Here is a 6,000-nt window from a genome sequence, read left to right as displayed (position 1 = left end):
GTAGCAAGTGACGCACCCATGAAATTTATGGGATTTCGACGTCTGCTCTCAACCCAACGATCAGCCATTTTGCAGTGCCCCTGAAAAAAAAGTAAACAGAAGGTTAATTAGAGTAAGCCCTTGTGAATGTATTTTTCTTGTTTTGCAAATATATCTGGCTTGTTTTTGTTTCTTTTTGTTCATACTTTTCTACACATTTATATGTTCTCCTGCTCCCCGCATCGTAAATATTGTCGCGAAGTCAAAGACGACGCAGTTGTCTTCAAAGAAAACAAGTTTATTGGAGCGAACTTGTGCTGCCCTAACAACTCAAAGAATACACAGGCGGCGAGACAGCAGTAAAAAAAGTGACGTGCGTAGGCGAGCGTCGAGAGTCGAAATGCCGTGGCGTCTGCTCTGCAGGCTTTTATTTTTTCGGCGCGAGTGTTTCTGGAACCGTTAATTTACATCTAGAACATTGTAGATCAAGTAAGATTATGCTGGGCTAGTGAAGTTGGGGCGAAACAGTCTGCTTATCTGAATGAGATAGCCCGTGCGGCATAAAAATCAAGAATGGAAGACGCGCTTCGCTTGGGACACAGATAACAGAGCTGGGCGTGGCCAGACAGTAAAAACAAACAATAAATAAACAAACAAACCCATACATGGTTCGTGGCAATATTATCCTTGGGGTCCCCCCTTCCCCCGAAGCAAGATACGCCACTGTATGTGGGTGTGTATCGGCGTTACGCTTTGAGGTATTACGACGTCAACATAAAGTACATTGAGTACAATGAGCACGTTTCTCAGTGAGTACCGGTCGACTACGTTTTACCTCCAAGCATCACGTTGGGCCTAAGGTTTCATTCCAAGGCTCAACGTTAGGTAACTATCTAATTAAGCCTTACCATGGCCGACCAACCACATACCCAGTATACGTCGAGCTCCTTGTACCAGTTGACGACGTTAAAACTCAAAGCGTGACTTTAGACCTAACGTCGGGACGTCGCGTACACACATCGCCCTTCTCTTTACTGCACATGAAACTGTGAGAACGAAATTCATATAACGGTAAATACGGGAGGCTTCAGTGGCCTGAAACAGACGAAGGTTCAGCAAAACGTACATTTTTCCCAAACAAAACAAATTCCTAAACAAGCCAAACACAATGCCAACAAAACCGCACAGACCAAAGGAAACAGAAAAACACTCAGTGGTCCACTACCAAAGTGCAAAGTGCACTTCGCACCTTGGCAGGGCACTTTGGTAGAGAAGTTTGCACTACCACAGTACAACGCAAAATCCCACAGTAAATTAAGTCTACAATCGAGCCTGCCCTAGGTAACCAGCGATAACCGGGAGGGGTCGTAGCATGGTCGCGAAGAGCTGCAATACAGAGTTATAGCAGAACGGAGACCCGGCCCTGGTACGGTACCCGGTACATCTGCGCATGTGCATAACCACATTTTCCTACAGTGCGCACGCGCAGTGTTGGAAAAAGAACCCATTCACGTCGAAATGTATAAACGGCCAGGTCTCGGATGGTTCCTTCATGCATCGATAAACTTGTGGATGGATGTTTCAAGCGCAAACTATAAAGTTCACACAACCAGATACTAATTTACGTCCCAAACAACGTGTACATCGTAGGGTTCGAAAGAATTTACCTATATAGTCTGCTCACTAATGGAATTGCTCCAAAACTATTCCAACTTCACACATAAGTCCTGCAAAACGGTTGACTGCGAAAAAAAATGCCGCAACTTCGGCACCACGGCGTAGCTGAAGGAAGCAACGGCATCGGCGGCAGTTGCCGCCCCTGCAGTGTCCCTGTCCTGTAGTCTAATGACACCATAATACTTGGCAATGGAAGGGGGCGGTCGATTTATGCCCCTTGTACGCCGCGGCGTCCCCCAGGGCACTCAAGTCAAGCAAGCCTCCTAGCAACACCGCCAAAGCTAGGAAGGGCCTCGGTGAACGGGATTATCAGACGCACCGTAACTCGACCTCCCCTTTCTTACCGAAGTTATGATTTGAATGACGTAAGTAACACAACTACGGGACAACGCCGGTGCCATGACTTCGATAAGGAGGGCAGGGAAAGTTTTATGCCTTGTCACGTAAGCGGTGGTTCTGGAATCGCAGCCTCGAGAGGAACAAAACCCCCGAAAAAGCGGCGGCGACACCGCGTCGCCGGGTCGCGCGCGGCTATCCGCTGCCGCCAGGCGGCGGAGCGGGCGGCAATGTTTCAGCGACTGCCCCGTTGCCTCCGACACATGGGTCGTCCGGTGCGCGAGGCGGGCACAATTATCGCCGCATCACTTGCGGCCGGACCCTTATTAAAAGCGCGCGCCGGTGCTCGCGCGCTGCCGGACCGACGAGGCGCATGTGTAATTAGAGCTTTCGTCCTCCGCCTGCACCCGTGTCTCCGGCCGAGGGGCGACGGACACAATATATCACGTGCGCGCTGTTCTCGCGCGAGCACGTCCCCATGGATGGTGTCGCAGCGCACGGGGGACCCGGCGGTCCACCCTGAGAAAGAATTACATGCAACGCGGAAGCAAAAAAACAAATAGCCAGTGCAGGCCAATCCAAGCCAAGCCAAGTCACCCTGAAGCGTGTGCTTCTGGAGGGGCCATGATGTTTGGAAAGATTACGCTCACACTTCCCTGCAGTTGGGCACCTTTCGTTGCAGCAGGGCAGTCACTTTCAAGGACACGGTAAAGTCAAAATTGGTTGATGTAGTTCAGTCTCCATGAGTTAGTACACCTGGCAAGTCAGTACCTAAGGGCGCCAATATTAGGTGCGGAGTACCTTAGGACCGCACAATGTCCATCCGCATCCGTACGCATAGCATTTACAATCGCAAAAAATCGCTCAGGCACCGGCAGGATTCGAGCCTGTGTCAGGTAGACCCGACAGAGTTAGGGTCCGTCGTCTTACCCATTCGGCTACGACCGTTTTTTTTTTTTTTTTTTCTTTATTGAATTCGGCTACGACCGTGAGTTAGTACCCGAGAGTCAAACGGCTTACTCCCTCGCCTGTAACGGTGCGGAGTACCTTAGGACCTCCCAATGTCCGTCCGCGTCCATCCGTGCGCACACCACGATCAAGCAAAAATCAAGCGAAATTCAATTTGAGCCGTGAGGTGCAGCTTCATTTAGGGAATAATCAAGGTGCAACTCACGGCTCAAATCGAATGACGGTCGGGGCGCAAATCGGATGTCACTCTGGGCGCAACTTGGATGTCATTTCGAGTCCCCGTACTCCGCACCCTCGCCATCATCCACGGAGTGGAGATGCTGCCATTTTGTCCAATGCAAGATCGTTGTTTCGGGTTCCACCCGGGAAGCATGTTTTTATCCTTCTTTCTTTCAAATAATTCAAAAATATATTTCCATGCATGATTAACCAATTCCCCTTTGCCTTCATTGTGGCTCGTGACTGCTGGCTCTCCTTCTTTTTGTGTTCTTTCAACAATCCCCTCGTTCCCAATTCTGAGTCGCTAACGCCAAAGCGAGGGCCTCCGTTCTGGCAGTCTTGGTGCCATAGTTAGATTTAGAGGGTTCCACGCTGGTTGGCAGCTTCCGACACTCTGTACACGATCGACTCATGGCCCGGGGTTCAAAAGAAGGTCCCCCTCACCCCGAGTTATGTGAGTGGTACTGGCTACAACCCCCAAGCGTAGAAGTCCATTACGTTCACATAAATACCGAAGAAAGTGGAGGGGGAGCAGTGAGCACAGCCTCTTCAGTTACCTAATAGTCGGCCGGCATTCTGAAAGTCGTGGGTTCGGGTTCCACACGGGGATCATGTTTTCCCCAGTAGCGGTCCCAGAGATCGGTTTTGGGGGGGCGATTTTTTTTTTTTTGGGGGGGGGGGGGCGAATAAAGAATCGCTCCCCTCCTTGCGCCAATTCTGCAGAGGTGGTGATAACCATGGAGGCGTGTGCGCGTATGCGGTGCAACCCGCTGGGATTTAACTTCACACAAGTGGAATGCTTAAAAAAACTAAAAATAAGAAACTGAGGACCTCTTTGGGGGGGAGGGGGCGACCGCCCCCTTCGCCCCCCCCCCCCCCCCCCTTGGGACCGCCACTGGTTTTCCCTCTACTTTCTCTGAAACCTTTCAAATATCTATGTAGTCGGGAAAAAGGGTTGAACTCTGTGGACTATAAATTGTTTCGTACAAGTTACCTGCAGCAAAATACCGTACCGTTGGTATTTCCTCTTATAACGGTATTAATTCTGTGTGCAAAATCGATTCTACGTGAATTAAGAACGAAAAAATTCCCCGCATTTCCCCGAGGGGAAGAATGTGAAAGTGCGAATGCACGAGTTGAATTTGCGCGGTTCGGTAATGTTCGCGAAAGAGAGATCACACACACAACTACAAAGAAAGAAAGATGCATTTATTCACAGACACCTATTTGTGTTTTCGTTGTACTTGATTGCTAGAGCGGATCTCAGCTTTGAAATTTCGTGTCAGTACTCCTTTAAGCGGGTGCATTAGCCCTTCTCAGCCCCGATTCCTGGCCAATCCCCCACGTGGGTATGTGCCATGTCAGCGGCCAGGCAGCGCGCGCCCATCTCCCCCCGTTGCCAAGGAAGACGAGGAGATTCCTGGCCAATCCCCCACGTGGGTATGTTATGCGGACATCGCCGGTGGACGCAGGTTCAGGGTCGCTTAAGAAGTGCATTCGCACTTAAAAAACATGGACTTTCATGTGGCATGTCTTAAGAGTGTTATATTGGTAAGGCGTAGTTGCTAATTAAAAAAAAACGATGAACGGTGGCGTGTGCATCGAGAGGTATACGAAACGTAACAAGAGGCTTTCAACGTCTCAGTCTCCCAGTCACCTACCGGCTATAGCCCTGCGGGATCGGTATATAGGCTGGCCAGCATTACCAGGTGCAACTTCCCAGAGCTACCCCCCCGCCCCCCCCCCTCCTCGGGTCGCTTTCCTGGATCCGTGGGGTGAAGGGGGGGGGGGGGGTGCTCTGCAGGGTGGCCAGCGTTATCTAGTGTAAGATAAAACCCAACAGTGCATTCGGCAAGGCTGCAACGCACAAACTGTGAAAGGCTGCCCAACGGAGCGGCGGTTGAGATACGATAAAGCGCGTGTTTTTCGGAGCAGCGTATACCCGTGGCGACACCTGGCCAGAAAGTAGCAGCAGCAGCATCCTCCCGTAAAACGGAGGGAAGGGCCAAGGAAAGCCGTTCAACCCGAGTACAGGAAAAGTACCTCACAGCCTGGCTTCGAAACAGAACCCGTCAAATGATTGCAGGAAATGTTCCGTACCACTTGAGAGCAATTGGTTCCATTGTCTTAATCCGCGACGTGTTGCAATCAATTGCTTGTCGTGATGAGACATGTTGTGGTAATGATTTCAACTCGCGTAATGAGACTAAAAGCCCCGAACAAAAGACGGGGACAAAGAAACAAGAGATGATCATCAGCAGCCCAAGTGGAAGTAATCCCGTACATTCACAATATCTCGCACAATATAAAAAAAATGGCCGCCAGACACGGGGCACACGTAGTGTTTTTGGCACCGTGTAAGCTGGCAAGCCTTTGTCCCAAAATCGAAAACCGCAAACCAAAGGACATGTACATACACAACCCGCCATGCCATAAAATTCACGAAGTGCACGATAAATGTTATCTACCGCATACCGCTGAAGTGCGATAAAGTGTATATTGGGCAGACGGGACGCTGTCTTAACCTTCGTTTAAAAGAACATGAAACTTCGGTAACGTTAGGCGGAGGGGCAAATTTGCCTGCCCATTGCCGAAGTTGTGAATGCAACCCCCTCTTTGACAAAACACAAATAATTGGTAGGGGCGCCACAACGTGCGAGCGGGAGCTTATCGAAGCTTACCAACTTCGTAAGCATGGTTATGGTAAGTGCGTGAGTGTTCCCTCACTAACAGTACCACGTAAAGAATCTTAATATTTGAAAAAGAGCCGATTTTGAACTGCGTCATCAGCTGACCTTCTTTCTTTATTTTTTACGGCGC

The sequence above is a fragment of the Haemaphysalis longicornis genome, unplaced genomic scaffold, assembly GCF_048455015.1.
Source record: "Haemaphysalis longicornis isolate Haplotype H1 unplaced genomic scaffold, Haemaphysalis longicornis Haplotype H1 scaffold_6, whole genome shotgun sequence".
Taxonomy (NCBI): Eukaryota; Metazoa; Arthropoda; class Arachnida; order Ixodida; family Ixodidae; genus Haemaphysalis; species Haemaphysalis longicornis.
The sequence above is the reverse complement of the archived record's forward strand: the minus strand, read 5'-3'. Positions refer to the sequence as shown.